This window comes from Jaculus jaculus, chromosome 6 (assembly GCF_020740685.1).
Source record: "Jaculus jaculus isolate mJacJac1 chromosome 6, mJacJac1.mat.Y.cur, whole genome shotgun sequence".
Classification (NCBI taxonomy): Eukaryota; Metazoa; Chordata; class Mammalia; order Rodentia; family Dipodidae; genus Jaculus; species Jaculus jaculus.
Window position 1 is genome coordinate 50,398,150 of NC_059107.1, and position 16,589 is coordinate 50,414,738.

Genomic DNA, 16,589 nt, shown 5'->3' on the forward strand with positions numbered 1-16,589 from the left:
GAAAACTAAGCAAGAAAAATCCATGAGAAGAGGAACCTCAAGCCAAAATAGAACCACCTTTGGAAACTGTAAAGATAAAGAGTCTCTGTCATTATCTAATGGCTTATGTCCTCCAGGTATGTCATGAAAAATGTGTTGCCTAGCCAGGCATGGTGGTGCATGTCTTTAATCCCAGCACTTGTGGAGCAGAGGTAGGAGGATTGCCCTGAGTTCTAGGCCACCCTGAAACTATACAGTTTAATTCCACATCAACCTGAACTAGAGTGAGCCCCTATCTCAGAAAACCAAAAATAAAAAATGTGTTGCTTTTCCCCACATTAATCTGTTCATGTACTTACATATATACAATATCATCCAAGGTCAGGGAAAGAGATTGAGTAAAGGAAAGGTGGAGGGAGGTCTAATAAAAATCTAAGAGGAGAGCCTTACGGCCAAGATGGCGACCGCCTAGCTGCGCTGCAGATACCTGGGAAAGAAAGGCAAGAAATTAAGGGTTATCAGGGTCTTCTTGCCAGTGGGAGGGCACAGAGTGGGGAAAAACAGGGAAGCACGCATCCCCACTCGGGTGGGTAGTCTACCCCCACACATGTAGCCGCCCATGGCTGCCCTCTGCACTGAGAGCTTCGCCTTTGTACTCTGATCATGTGTGTTGGCCAGCCACGCTGTGCTCGGTGCACACCCCTGCGGGGGCCACCTTTGCCGTGATTAGGTGGCTGCCAGAACACTGCTGCTGTGCTCCGAGCACTTGCCAGCCTCTACTGTGTCCTGATACCGTGCCCACATCAGCTGCCTCTGCACTACAATTGCATGTGCAGCAGGCCCCATCCCACAGCAAGGGCCACACAAGACCACACTGAGTAACTAGCGCCAGCTCAGGTGCCATCACCTACCTGTCCGTTGTCACCCATCCCCCACTCCCTTGAGGTGGGAGAGTGCAGACTGTTTGCAGGTCCCAGTGCTCCCAGCCAGAGTTTGGGCAGCTTCAGGGCTTTCTACCTCAGTCCCCTTTCAAACTCGAAGGCAGGCAGCTTTGGTGCATTTCTGGGTGAGAATTCAGGCAAATTTGGCACCCCTGTCACGCAATAGGTAGGCGGCTTTGGCAAGAGTGAGCAAAAACCTAGGCTGCTTGGCAACTGCCCCAGGCTGCCTTGGATTCTCATTGAGCTAGATCCCAGGCTGCTCCGCCCACCTACCTGCACATATACTGACATGGATAGACCACAGCATAAAAGAAATAACATGAAAAAAAAAAAAAGCAAGAAAATCCAGACAGATCACCAAGTCCAACAAGGATTACATCTAACCAAAACATAGAAGAGTGTTTAGGATCAGAACATCAAGTGGAAGCAATGAGCAATGCAACCCTGACCAACCTACTGTTAGAACTTGCAGGAAAGCTACAAAGGACAGATAATCAAGTGGATGCTACCATCACCAGGCTAGAGCAATAAGATAAGACACTGGAAGGAATTCAAAGAGAGCTAAGAGAGTTGAGGGAGAGTGAAAAAAAGAGGACCTTAAAAATCAGCTGGCCACATTAAATGAAAACATAAAGAAATGTAAGAATGATTTCCAAGAATCATCAAGAAAATCAGAAAATGAGGTGAAAAGGGAGCTGGAGAGAGCAATGGAAGTGATACATAGGGAAGTAGTAGAAAATGCAAACTTAATTGAACAAGTCCAAAACTTGCTGGAGGCTCTCAAGAATAGAGTCAGCAAAGTGGAAGATAGAAACTCTGATCTGGAAGACAGGATGGAAGAAACAGTTCGAGAGTCCAAAATTTTCAGTAAGTTCAAAAGTTCCTGTGAACAGAACATGAGGGAATTGTGGGATATACTTAAACATCCTAATCATCATTGGAATACCAGAAGGAGAATTTCAGACCAAAGGCATGGAGAACTTATTTAACACAATAATTGAAGAAAACTTCCCCTGTCTCTTAAAAGAAAAGCCCATCAAGATACAAGAATCAAACAGAACTCCTAACTAACTAGAGCAAAGGAGAAACTCCCCAAGACATATTATCATTAAGCCTCTAAACATTGACACCAAAGAGAAAATCCTAAAAGCAGCTAGGGAAAAACAGCACACCACTTTCAAAGGAAACCCGATCAGAATTACTTCAGACTTCTCAATGGAAACCCTGAAATCTAGAAGGGCCTGGAATGAAACTCTACGAACTCTAAGAAACTATGGCTTCCAACCCAAACTACTCTACCCGGCAAAAGTCACCCTTATAATAGATGGTGAAAGGAAAACTTTCCATGTCAAAACTCAGCTTTACAATTATATGAACACAAAACTAAAACTACAGAAAGTATTCCAGGAAATTCTCCACATAGAAGAAACAAATAACCAAACACAAATGCCTACAAGAAGCAGATCACAATAACCAAACCCATAGTAGACAGAAAAAATTTCAAATTTCATGGAAAGACCAACACAACTCTACCACCACAACATGGCAGGGAACAAATCAAATCTCATAGTTATCACCATAAATATTAATGGCCTTAATTCACCAAAAAAAAAACAAAAAAGACAAAGAAGGCTACTTCCTACTTATAAAGGGAACACTCCATCAAGAGGATATTAAAATCATAAATCTGTATGCACCAAACACAGGGGCAACACAGTTCATAAAACAAAACCTACTTGACAATAAAACATAAATAACCACCAACACCATCATAGTTGGGGACTCCAACACACCATTATCAATAATAGACAGATCATCCAAACAGAAGCTCAACAGGGAAGTAAGAGAGCTCAACAAAACCATAGATCACTTAGACCTAATGGACATCTACAGAACTTTCCATCCCAAATCCACAGACTACACATTATTCTCAGCAACCCATGGAACATTCTCTAAAATAGACCATATACTGGGTCACAAAGACTGCCTCCACATATTTAGGAAAATCAACATAAGTCCCTGCACGATATCAGATCATAATGCTATATTCCTAGAAATCAACAACAAAAAAACCAACAAGAACCCCAATGGCAACTGGAAACTGAATAGCACACTCTTAAACAATAAATGGAAAGTGGATGAAATAAAAAATGAAATTGCAAAATTCCTGGAATTGAACGACAATGGGACCACATCATACCAAAACTTATGGGACACAATGAAGGCAGTCCTTAGGGGAAAATTCATAGCACTCATGCCTTTATAAAAAAGACAGAAAGATCCCAAATCAATAGCCTAACCATCCACCTAAAGGCATTGGAAAAACAAGAAAAAACTAGCCCAAAGAGATCCAGAAAGAAGTAAATAATTAAAATCAGAGCAGAAATTAATGAATTGGAAACCAAGGAAACAATTAAGGCAATTGACAAAACAAAGGGCTGGTTCTTTGAAAAAATAAACAAGATTGACAAACCTCTGACCAAATTGATCAAGCAAAAAAAAAAAAAAAAAGACAGACTCCAAATTAACAAAATTCAAAATGAAAAAGGAGAGATCACAACAGACATAAGTGAAATTGGCAGAATTATCAGGACTTATTTCAAAAACCTCTACTCCACAAAACTGGAAAATGTGGAGGAGATGGATAAATTCCTGGATGCATATCATCTACCAAAGCTAAACTCAGAGCAGATCAACCACCTCAATGAACCCATCACACTCATGGAGATTGAAAAAGTAATATAAAACCTCCCAAAAAAGAAAAGTCAAGGACCAGATGGATTCCCAGCCGAATTTTATCAAACCTTCATGGAAGAACTCAAAGCAATCTTTCTAAAACTGTGACACACAATTGAAGAACAGGGAAAGCTACCCAACTCCTTCTATGAAGCTAGTATCACCCTAATCCCAAAACCAGGCAGAGATGCCACAAGAAAGGTAAACTACCTGCCTATTTCCCTACTGAGCATAGAAGCAAAGATCCTGAACAAAATACTAGCAAACCAAATCCAACAACACATCAAAAGCATTATCCACCTTGACCAAGTGGGATTTATACCAGGAACACAAGGGTGGTTCAACATAAGAGAATCTGTCAATGCAATACACCACATGAACAAGCTTAAACATAAAAAAACACATGATCATTTTGATAGATGCAGAAAAGGCCTTTGACAAGACACAACATCACTTCATGATCAAAACATTGGAGAGAATTGGCATGGCCAGTTCACATCTTAACATAATAAAGGCAATATACAAAGCTCCAAAGGCCCAAATAACACTTAATGGAGAGAGACTGGAGGAATTCCCATTGAGATCAGGAACAAGACAGGGATGTCCTTTCTCACATCTGCTTTTCAATATAGTTCTGGAAGTCCTAGCCCAAGAAATAAGACAGGAGAAGGAAATAAAAGGGATACAAATTGGAAAGGAAGAAGTTAAGTTAGCTCTATTCGCTGATGACATGATTGTATATGTAAGAGACACGAGAGACTCCATACCAAAACTCCTGAAGGTGATTAAGGCCTATAGCAAAGTAGCAGGATACAAAATCAATGCACAAAAATCAGTAGCATTTCTGTATGCAATTGACAAAGAAACAGAAAAAGAAATAAAGGACATAGTCCCACTTTCAATAGCAACAAAAAAATAAATAAATAAAATACCTTAGAATAACGTTAACCAAGGAAGTAAAAGATCTATACAACGAAAATATAAAAACTCTCAAAAAAGAAATAGAGGAGGTCTTGAGAAGATGGAAAGACCTCCCATGCTCCTGGATAGGCAGAATTAACATTGTGAAGATGACAATCCTACCAAAGGCAATATATAGATTTAACGCAATTCCAATTAAAATCCCTACAGTGTTCTTCACAGGGATTGAAAAAAAAAATGATCTCAAATTTCATATGGAAAGGCAGAAAGCCTCGCATATCCAAACATATCCTCAGCGAAAGAAATACCTCTGGTGGCATCACCATACCTGATCTAAAGCTACACTACAAAGCCATAGTAATAAAAACAGCATGGTACTGGCATAAAAACAGGAGTATAGACCAATGGAATAGACTTGAGGACCCGGATTTTGGGTCAACCAACTATAGCTACTTGATATTCGACAAAGGCCCAAACAATATAGGCTAGAAAAAAGATAGCATCTTCAACAAATGGTGCTGGACAAACTGGATAACCACATGCAGGAAACTAAAACTTGATCCACACATTTCCCCATGCACTACACTCAAATCCAGATGGATTAAAGACCTCAACATAAGACCAGAAATTCGAATATACTGGAAGAAAATTTAGGAAGTACTTTCCATGATATAGCAATGGAAAAAAGACTTCCTGAACAAAACCCCAGTGGCTCATGTGCTTAAACAGTCACTCAACCAATGGGATCATATGAAGCTGAAGAGTTTCTTTAAAGACAAGCATATAATAAGCAAAGCCAATAGAATACCCACAGTATGGGAGAAAATATTTGCAGGTTATCCAACTGATAGAGGCCTAATCTCTAGAATTTACAAAGAACTCAAAAGTCTAAACAATGAGAATACAAATACCCCACTCACAAAATCGGGCACAGAGTTGAATAGGCAATAAACAGAGGAAGACATACAAATGGCAAACACACACTTAAGAAAATGTTCATTATCCATTAACATCAGAGAAATGCAAATTAAAACAACTATGAGATTCTACCTTACCCCAATAAGGATAGCCAACATCAAAAAATCAAGTGAAAATAAATGCTGGCGAGGTTGTGGAGAAGTAGGGACACTCATTCACTGTTGGTGGGAATGCAAGATGGTACAACCACTTTGGAAAGCAATATGGAGACTCCTGAAAAAGCTGACTATAGAAATACTAACAGACCCAGTTATACCCTTACTAGGCATCTACCCTAAAACCTTCAAACCACAGGCCAAAGAGATTTGCTCAACCATGTTTGTAGCGGCTCAATTCGTAATAGCTAAAAGCTGGAATTAACCCAGATGTCCATCATTAGAAGAATGCATAACAAAGATGTGGTATATCTACACAATGGAATTCTATACAGCAGTAAGAAAAAAATGACACAATGAAATTTGAGGAAAATTGGTTGAACCTGGAACAGATCATTCTCAGTGAACTTACCCAATCACAGAAAAAAAATCGACACATAGTCTCACTCCTCTACAACACCTAACCTGAATCTACCCAAGATACCTTAAATACCCAGCAAACACCTCATGGACTAGACACTAGGATGGATGGGGAGGGTGGAGAGGGCATTGAAGGGTGGAAAACAGTAATCTGGGCCCAAACGGCAATGGTACCATAAAATGCTACTTCCTAAAAGACAGACCAAATGGCTGAACCTTCAATAGACACTTACAGGAAACACCTGAACCATAAGACACTGGAGAGGGTAGGATCAAGACTAACCTAAATCTCCTACATCTTCCCCCCCTCCCTCTCCCCTTCTCCCCTCTATCTCTCTCCTCTCTAACTCTTGTATATTAGTTATCTTTTTCCTCAATTTCTTGGTGGACACTGACCTGTAACCCCCACTTCCATCTTGGGCCTACTATCCGCAATGAGCTTTTGATCAGAGAAACCTACAAAGTTTCCCAAAACAATGACAGACTTCTGTCAGAGTACTTGATGACCCACCAAAGGCCAGTGGTAAGACCCTATTGCTGAAGACTCCATATGCAGCTGACACGTAAATGGAATGACATGGCTGGAAGCCAGGAGAGAGTCAGTCCCCAGACAGTCAGAGTGTCTAGTGCCTGAAGGTGCTACATGAGCGGCTGGGGGATTTGACCAATATCTGTCCAAGCAACTCATTGTTTAACCTAATTAGCAACAAATAACCAGATGTGATGCCCACACAAGTGCAATAGTGGTACACAGCCATGGTGAGGAATCAATTGCTCTTGATTTGGCTAACTGATCCACTCAGTGGTACTAGACCCATTGCTGGAGCTGGGAAACAAGTCAGAACCATATACAAACACAAGCCCACTCTACAATATCAAGCTATCTTCAATAATGGGGTACAAGAGGGCCTACACCTATCATACTGTCTATCAAAAAAGTAAGTGTTATCTCAATTTTCCGGATGCTAACTTACTCTCCGTTGGAGAATCTGCTTCTCTTTTCCAGATAGATGCAGATCCTAAGAAGAGAGCTGCCCCATCATACCTGAATTTAATTTTTTAAAAATTTTCTAGTCAGTTAATAAGGACCATGCCATCTCTCTTCTGGTATTCCATCATGGCCTGAATTTGCCATGGACTTCATCTCACTAACTGAAAATCTATCAGTACCTTCTGGCACTAGACACGCTGACTTTCTGGGGACAGAGCAGACACTTCTTATTTGGAGCATCTTCATAAAAAAAAAAAAGAAGCTCCTCTTTTCAGGTGGCAGTGATCAGTGGGATGACCCAAAAGACACCATAGTAGTGAGAAGAAATAACAGTGCTCAGTACTTAGATATTTCTATCACACCTTCCAAGACTCAGGGTCCATTGAGGAAGAAGTGATGGAAAGAATGTAAGAGCCAAAGTAAAGGTAGGACTGCTTACAGTGCAATCTTTCAGACGCAAAATGGTCTGGATACCCACGACCTTGCAGTGCCTGGTACTACCTACACAAGACCCTCATAATAGGAGAAAAAGGTGATGACATCAAAATACTAGTGAGACTAATTGAGATGGGGAGGAGATACGATGGACAGTGGATTTGTGAAGGGGAAAAAGGGGGGAGGAAATGTTCATGATTTATTGTCTATGTTTATGGAAGTTGTTAATATATATATGTATATATGTATATATATATATATATATATATGTATATGTATATTAAGAAAAGCAAAAAAAAATCTAAGAGGATATAAATAAGTCATATGGACATAAACTTTTTGGACAATGGAACACACAGGAGCTGTAGATTTTTCTAGAAAATTTTCAGTGCCAGGGATGTGATACTTTCCAATGAATTGTTGGCCAGGGAGGTCTGTGATGCCCCCAAACCATTATAAGCCATTGTCAAGGCCCTTGGTTTTCTACCAGGGATAGATGGTAATACCCTATTGCTGAAGAATCCACATGCTTGGGCTGCAAGGTCACTGAGAACCCCTGGTGGAGCTGAGCTGAAAACCTCCTCCATGTAGACTAGCTGACAGAAAGCTGAAAAAAAGCCATGCTGCATGCAGTTCAATAGCAGAGAGAGAAACTACCATTGAAGATACTCAAGAGTGGGCATTGCAATCCATATATTTGGCCAGCCAGGCCAAATGAGCCAACTGGTGCAATAGTGGCACATCTATTATGGGAAAACCAACTGCCCTGTAATTTGACTGGAGGCCCACTCTATGGGATGGAATACATCACTGATAATGAAAACCCACAACAGGGGTATTCCTGAGCCTTAGGGGTATAACATCTGCTGAAGTCTAGCTAAAAGTATATACTATGCTCACCAAACTGCCCAGTAAGCACTTCTCTTAATGTCCATACCCATATATTGATACTACTCTCACTTTTAGTTAGAGAAGCTTCTCTTTTCAGATGGCCTTGACCTTGGGATGACTCAGAAGGCACAATGGTGCTAAGAAGAAGAAATGGTAGAGGAGTGCTCAGTACTGAAATATTTCAATCACACCCTCCATGGCTATACAAAAACAACATAATAGGAAGAAAAGATCATGACATCAAAATAAAAGAGAGACTAATTGAGAGGGGGAGGAGATATGATGGAGAGTGGAGTTTCAAAGGGGAAATTGGAGGGAGGGAGGGAATTACCACAGGATATTTTTATAATTATGGAAGTTGTCAATAAAAGTTAAAATAAAAATGTATTGCTTTTTACTAGTAATTATGTGGTAATTTGTTATAGCTGCAAAATGTAATCTATGCATCCAAATTTTTCTTGCTAAACTTTCAGTATAACATGCACTCAAGGGACCATTTTTGATCAATAGGCAATGGGCAAATAGAATATGTAGTATTTTGAAACCAAAGCATTTAAATCTTCATATGTGATTTTCTAGTCTCCAAGACTCTTAAGCAAGGTGAGGACCTTGAAAACTCAGTGACTTTGGAGCCAAATCATATACCAACCGAAAGTAAAAAATGCTATGACAATAAGAAATGATCTTCAGTTGAAACACCCCCTGACATTTCAAGGTTAATTTGTTAATAAAGCCTAGACTGGGACTAATGCCTTTCCCTTAGTCTAGTTTAATATTCACTTCTCAGAGAGCACTTCCATGATCACATATTTGATTTAAATAAATAATAAATAAAGCAACCTCTTTCTCTGTTTCTCTGGTAATTCATGCTCCTCTACCTTGGATCTGTCTCTTTATTTCCAATGACAATCTTAGGCATGTAGCATGTTAAATATGTTATTTATTTATTTATTTTATTCAGTAACTGTTCTTTAGAAAACTCTTCTAAAGAAAATATTTAACAAAATTCTCTAGCTTCACTTAAATCAAAACATTACTAATTTGGAAGGTGATGGATTATAGATTATAGATAATTAGTTTATCACTAGTTTATTGTATATCATACATTAGATATACTACACATACATTTGATATGGGTTATGAAAACACTGCCTACATCAGATGTCAGTTTTCAACACCTTAAAATATGTCTATTTATTTTCCCTAAGGGAATATTTTCTGAAAATCATTTAGTGTCAATGCTAAATAAGTAAAGGTCATTTGGGGCTAAAACACTGATTCCTTACTTGGGCTTGCAGATGTCTGATAGGAAATGGGAACTAGATAAAATGGCTTTCTCATTTGGCATCAGAATGTGTTTGTGTCTGGTAGCTTTGATTAGTTCAGTTTCCAGGACAAAAAAAGCAGAAGGTCATGTAAGGAACTGAAAGAAGAGATGCATGAGCTCCTATGTCAGAAAGTGAAAACATTCAGTATCTTTTACAAAGATATGGACTTTAGGTATAAAATATGAAGTTAATATCCTGGAAGATGGCATTTTTTAAATTCAGTAATTATTCAGAATAAAACTTTAATGATAGTTAAAGTATAAATTACCTATCAGACACTGTTGTAAGTGCTGAAGATAGAAAGGGAAGTTCAAGTCTTATACATCCTGTTGACCTATGAATTGGTAGAATCTTCTAAATAAAAAAAGGGGGGTTATTCTCTTTAGAGATGATGTAAGGAAAAATTACATTTTGGCTATAATAAACTGCAGATGAGGTGATATACAGTATCCAGGTTATAGATACATGAGTGAAGTACATGGAAAGAGGAACAATGGACTCCTTATATTAACTATTTCAAACAGTTTAAGAATGTTTCATGAGAAATATTTTAGATTACCAAAGTAACTTATCATAAAATAATGAGATCATGTTTATGCTTTAGATGTTTTTTCTGTAATTAATATGGTAGATAGGAAGAGGACAAAGATATAATAATATGATGTTGGAATTTCCTAACATTATTAAACATGAAAAGTATAATTTTTAAATTTATTATATTTACTTAAAACAATAATGTTTATTTTAAAGTAACAGGAAAAGAAAGCTGAGAGAACAGACTCCTCTGGGAGAGGGATTCCAGAGATGGAAAATCTGCAGTTCCAGTGGGAATTGGATTTTTATTGAGTTGGGGAAGCCTGCCCATCCAGAGTCCATGATTGGTCAAATTTAAGGAAAATGGATACTTGGATACTACAAATCTAAATTATCACAGAAAATCTTTTAGAAACCCCATTCCCTCATATTTGAAAGGCTTTTTCTTATTCAAAACATCCCTAAAATTATTCTTCCAGGGCCTGGGGTGACAGCTGGTCAGCGTTTAGGCACTTATCCCACAGGGCTGCCAACCTGAGTTCCATTCCCTAGCAATTCAAATAAAGCTGAAAGGGGGAAGTGATATGTGTTTTTAATCCCAACATATCTATGGTAATGGAAGGTGGAGCAAGGAAAACCCAAAAGCTCACAGGCCAGACAGATTCGCCTTTGTAGGGCCAAAACAAGAGCCCCATTAAAAAAAAAAAAAAGATGGGAGAAGCTAGAGAGAGATGGCTCCCTAGTTAAAGGCACTTTACAAAGCCTTCAGGCCAAGGCTCAAGTCCCCTGTAAGTACCTACATAAAGCCAGATGCACACAGTATTGCATCTGTATGAAGTTTGTTCGCAGTAACAGGAAGCCTTGGCACACCCATACTCACTCTGTCTGCCTCTTTCTCAAACATAAAATAAAATGTGGAAGGCGGCTGGAGAGATGGCTCCGTAGTTAAAGGTACTTGCTTGCAAAGCATGCTAGCCTCATTTCTATTCTTCAGTACACATGTAAAGTCAGGTGCACAAAGGGGTGCATGTGTCTGGAATTCACTTGCAGCAGCAAGAAGCCCTGGTGTGCCCATATTCATTACACTCAATCTCTCCTTGCAAATAAATAATTTTTTTTAAAAAAAAAGGTAGAAGGAGGGCTGGAGAGATGGCTTAGCAGTTAAGCTTGCCTGTGAAGCCTAAGGACCCCAGTTTGAGGCTCGATTCCCCCGGACCCACTTTAGCCAGATGCACAAGGGGCCGCACGTGTCTGGAGTTTGTTTGCAGTGGCTGGAGGCCCTGGTGTGCCCATTCTCTCTCTCTATCTACCTCTTTCTCTCTGTCTGTCACTCTCAAATACGTAACTTTTTTTTTAAAAAATGAACAAAAAAATATACATATTAAAAAATGTGGTAGAACACTGACCTCCAAGACTGTCTTGTGACCTCCACACTGTGTCATGACATGAATGCCCCACACGCAAAGTATTTCTCCAGTAGTCATTAGTTTCTTGACTAATGCAGAAAATAATCACCTCCTTCAGGCTTCGTCTTATACATTAAAACAAGATTCTCAAAAACACAAGAAACTCTTCTCACACTGAATGCTTATATCTGAACGAAGTAGTGACCACATATATACATAGGATCCAAAAGCCAAGCCATGGCCTCCCCGATGCGCCATTAAAATGCACACACCCCACACCCTTAAAGCAAAGCTGAAAGCAAGTACTTCCCGTTGCTTCCTTTTCTGCCTTGTGGTATAGTTCACACATTTTCGTAAAACTGAGGAGAAAATGCGTTTATAAATCACAACATGAAACTAACATGAAATCCTGTTAGAATGGAACCAGGATAAATAGTGCTGTTACAAAAATTTTTATTTTCACATCCATTTTAGAGGGAAAATATTACATATTAGGGCCTTTCTTGGTGTTATGGATTGTTATCAATAAAATCTTTTTTGGTAAAAAATAGTAATTAACATATATTCTCAAACTATATGCTAAGACCCTGCCTTGCTAACAACTGGCAGGGCTTGGAGCAGTCTCATCTCAGCCGCTGGGCTCGCACCTTCTCCACTGGGCAGTGCTGGTTTCCGGGTACTGAACAGTTAGGAAGTCTCCTAAGGAGCAGACCCAGAGATTTACTCCACTCTGCTCTTTAGAGCAGTGGCAATTCCATGTCTTGTATGTTCAGAGACACATATCTGAAGGCAGCTGCTGTAACCTTCTACCACATAATTTAATGGGGCTAAGAAATCAACTCTTGGGAATGCCTCTTAATCACTTCCAGTTTTCAAACTGTAAGGCTTCTGGATATTTCTCAAAATCAGCTTCCCAACTGGTATATGTGATAAACATTTGATCTGTATTTTAGCAATTTCTTCCATCAACTACTCTGCCTTTATTAAGACTATATAAAGTATCTTTAAATAAGTTTTGTTCTCACTGAACTGAAGACTTTTTCTTCACTTCTCTGCCCATGGAAATTAATTTGAACACACACACACACACACACACACACACACACACACACACACTGACATACAGACATATGTACATATAAGTAAGTTACTTTTACAATTAGGATAAAACTAGACACTAAAGGGAACAGTTTGGTCTTCCTCAGAAGTCCTGCTCTATGCTGAAGAAGGGAGCTTCAGTTCGCTGAAGGATGTGATGAGACTGTAGCAGGTTTTCTCATCGTCCGTCAGTCCGGCATTGCCAGGTCTCACCACCACAGCTAGGTGGACATCTGCTTCCTTGGCAGCACTGGCCTCTAAAGTAACATCTGTCAAAAACAAGATGTTGTTGGTTGAGCACCCAATGCTGTTTGCAATCTTTTGGTAACTCTCTCTCTCTACCTTTTGTCCAATCTTGGTATCAAAGTGACTGTCAACAAGCTCAAGAATATCAGCCTCTGTAGAATGGCCAAACAGCAGCTTCTGCGCCTCCACGAAGAATAGACATACACTTTCCTTCCAGCCTCTCCCACTTCCTAACGGCTGGAACAACATCTGCTTTCATGTGGCCAGCTGTGAATGCTGCTCTCCACATGTGGCCCTGTGGCTGTTTGAGAGCCGTGGTCTTCTGGTCAAGAGACATCTGCCAGCACACATTATCTACCACAGCCTGGATCATCTGCTGCAGGTCATCCTCCCCGTTCCCAGATGCCACAGGGATGGAACAGCCCCGTCCAGCTGGGCATCTTCTTCAACCTACTTCCTCAGAACACTGGCATACTGCTGGCACTCCTCTTCCCCATGTATCTGCAGGTACTCTTTACCATTTTCTTTGACATAAGGAAATAAAATGTCCTTCACGAAAGCAATCGGGTTGTGGTACCTTCAATATCTAACAGGATGATGGTGACTTCTGCGGGCACCAAGAGCACGACCATCTCCAGGTTTGACAATGAATACAAAGGATATTTGGGTGGTAGGTGAAACTGAAGGATTCAAACCACAAGGGAAAATAGGTATAGAAAGAGCCAGTCATGACATTGGACATGATTTTTTTTTCCATAGCCTGATTAAAATTAGGCAGGTGGTAACCTTAATATAATTGTATTTTTCCTTGTGCCCCCAAAATGATTTTCTCCCTGCTGGATCTCAAGCCATATGCTAAGCTGTAAGTGATTCCTTTTTTATGCAAGATTTTCTTAAATATTGGCTGTTAATTTCCTCCAAAGAGAGGTGGTTACAAATAAATCCAAATGTTTCAAAGTACAAGGAACCTTTTAAAAAAGTGATAACCATAATTTGTGGTAATGCTCAATGCTTAAGATCAGACTTTCTCCAAAGATCAAGTTGTTTGGAAAATTTTTATCATCCTTCTGCTTGATTTGTTCCTACAACTTCCAATTTGCACATATTGGCTATGAAGAATTAGGACTATATATATGTTCAAAAACATTTTTTAAAATGTTTTCATGCATGTATATTGCATTTTGGTCATTTATACCTCAAATTCTGCTAAGTTCTTGCCTTTTACTAGTGGTTGTGTGTGAAAGACAATGACTCCTCTTTCTGGCAACCTTTAATGTGGATAAGCTAAATGGGCAGGAAAATGGCATCCTAAGATCCCTAGTTATAAGAGAGCTATATTGGTTTAAATGTGTGGCCCCATAGACTCAAGTTTGAATCTTAGGTCTGTTGTTGGCAGAGCCCTAGTGGGGAAGAGGTATGTCACTGGGGGAAGATCTTGGAATCCAGTCCTAAGAAATGTGAAGAGCAGTTGGAGCTCTGAAAGTTAATGTTTGCTGGTTGTTTGATGCCTCGCTGCTTATATCTATGAGTGTGAGCCAGCTATTTCTGCTGTTGATGGTGTTCCCTGGAATTTGTAAGCCTGAAAGAAACCACTTTCTTCTCATAAACTGTTTCTGGTCTGGTGTTTGTCCTAACAAGGCAGAGCTGACTACAAGAATGGTGAGTGGCAGGTCTTCTACAGTTTTTCCCAGCTGTAGTGTATCATGAGTCTAATTCCTAGTCACATCTAGATGCCAGGACTCCATAGCACTCGTCTCTACCTATCTTCCTGCTCTCACATTCTCTCCTCTCCATTTTCTACAGTATTTCCTGTGCCCTGAAGGGGGGTAGTAGAAAATTGATTTTTTAAGGAAATACACACAAAGACCAATGTCAATCTTAATATAGTTCTAAGAAAAAAGATAGAAATGATTATTTAGTATTTCAATGTGCTGGTTGAAAACAAGTGTGTGATCCAGTGAAATATCAGAGACGGTTAGTGGATTCCTGAAATCTCTTGATATTCTTGCAAAGGTTTTTGAAATGTTAGAAATATATTGACCTGAAAACTAAGAGGAACAATTTTCTAACCTCCTTTTTTATTCTGGCTCTATCTATGACCTTTTGGATATTAATTTTCTTCCCATGAAGAGACAATGAAAGAACACAGGGGAACTTTCACTAAGGGAAAAACAAAATTCTGTCTTGCTTCCTGCTCCTTCCTCTCTCTCACCTTCTATCTGACAGTTTAGTCACCTCTTAGCCTAGAACTTTCCAGCTGATGAAAGTCTTAATCCAAACTTCACTACACAGGAGGATAAACAATACTCCTAGGTGTTATTTTCTTCTTTTTAATTAGTTTAATTTTTATCTATTTGAGAGGGAGAGAGGCAGGTTAATAGAAAAAATGAGCATCTCAGGGCCCCCAGCCACTACAAATGAATTCCTGCCGAATTCAAGATGTATGAACCACCTTGTATATCTGCTTCATGTGGGTCCTGGGTAGTCAAACCTGGATCCTTAGTCTTTGCAAGCAATTAACTGCTAAACCATTTCATCAGCCCCATAGGAGTTATTTTTTAAAGGGTGGTAATAATCAGAGATACTGAGACCTAAATTTGATTTGTTCTTTTAACTGTTTATCATAACAATAGCTTTAACAAAGTCTTATCTATGCTAAACCTCCATGGATCTCATTGCTACACTCTGTCTTCTGAACAACACTATGCATAGGCATTTCTTCACTTAGAGGGAGGAAAATGAAGTTGGCCTATCTAACCGAACTACAAAGTACAATGAGGAAATTGCACAGCAGATTATATGGACATCTTTCTGATTTCACTCATTTTCAGGACTTTGTGTTATAAATTCCAACCCCACAATGATCCAAGTTCAGATCTGAACTTAGAGAGTACTCACTGAAATTTCTACTGTCTTATGAACAAAGACTTGGTCAGAGATACATGGGTGGATAATAACAGAAAAGGAGATATTAAAGGATAGAACTATTTCTGAGCTTTGAGATGCACCAGAAAAGCGTGTGTGTGTGTGTGTGTGTGTGTGTTTTGTGTGACATTGAGAGAGAGAGAGATGTTAAGGGCCCAAAGAGACCCAGCTGGGAATTCTGTAACAATTTATGGGTCATTTAATTTATATGTTATATTTTTTTCTACGTGTGTTCTACTTTGAAAATCCCTTTGTTGGGAGGGTTCCAGTCTTTTTCTGAATATATATGTATATATATTCTTTGGAATCTTAGTCTCTGTTCTATTTTCCTATCTCAGTAGAATTCTTTATTTTGCTCCCTAGCAGACTTTGGGCTTTCCCAGTTGCTTTTATGTACCTCTGACCAAAGTAATACGTAGCAGAGATGACTTTCAGGACAAGGTTCTGATAAGGTACAAAGCTAAATTCAGTTTTACCCAAGTGGGACTGAGTATGAAGATAGTAGATGTGGCAACTATTGTCCACAAAGTTGATAAAATAGGCAAAGGGGAGAAATGAATGTTTAGAGCCATCAACCTTGCTCGACTGGGCTGTATCTACTGTCGTGTGTGATTCTACCAGACTTAGGACAGAAGAGCAACAACTAGCATCACAAATGGATACTA

The 16,589-nt window shown here is 39.4% G+C and overlaps 1 pseudogene; it reads right to left on the bottom strand.

Moving 5' to 3' along the window:
- Positions 1-12,870: 12,870 nt before the first annotated feature.
- LOC101616840 lies at positions 12,871-13,631 on the bottom strand (annotated as a pseudogene).
- Positions 13,632-16,589: the final 2,958 nt, after the last annotated feature.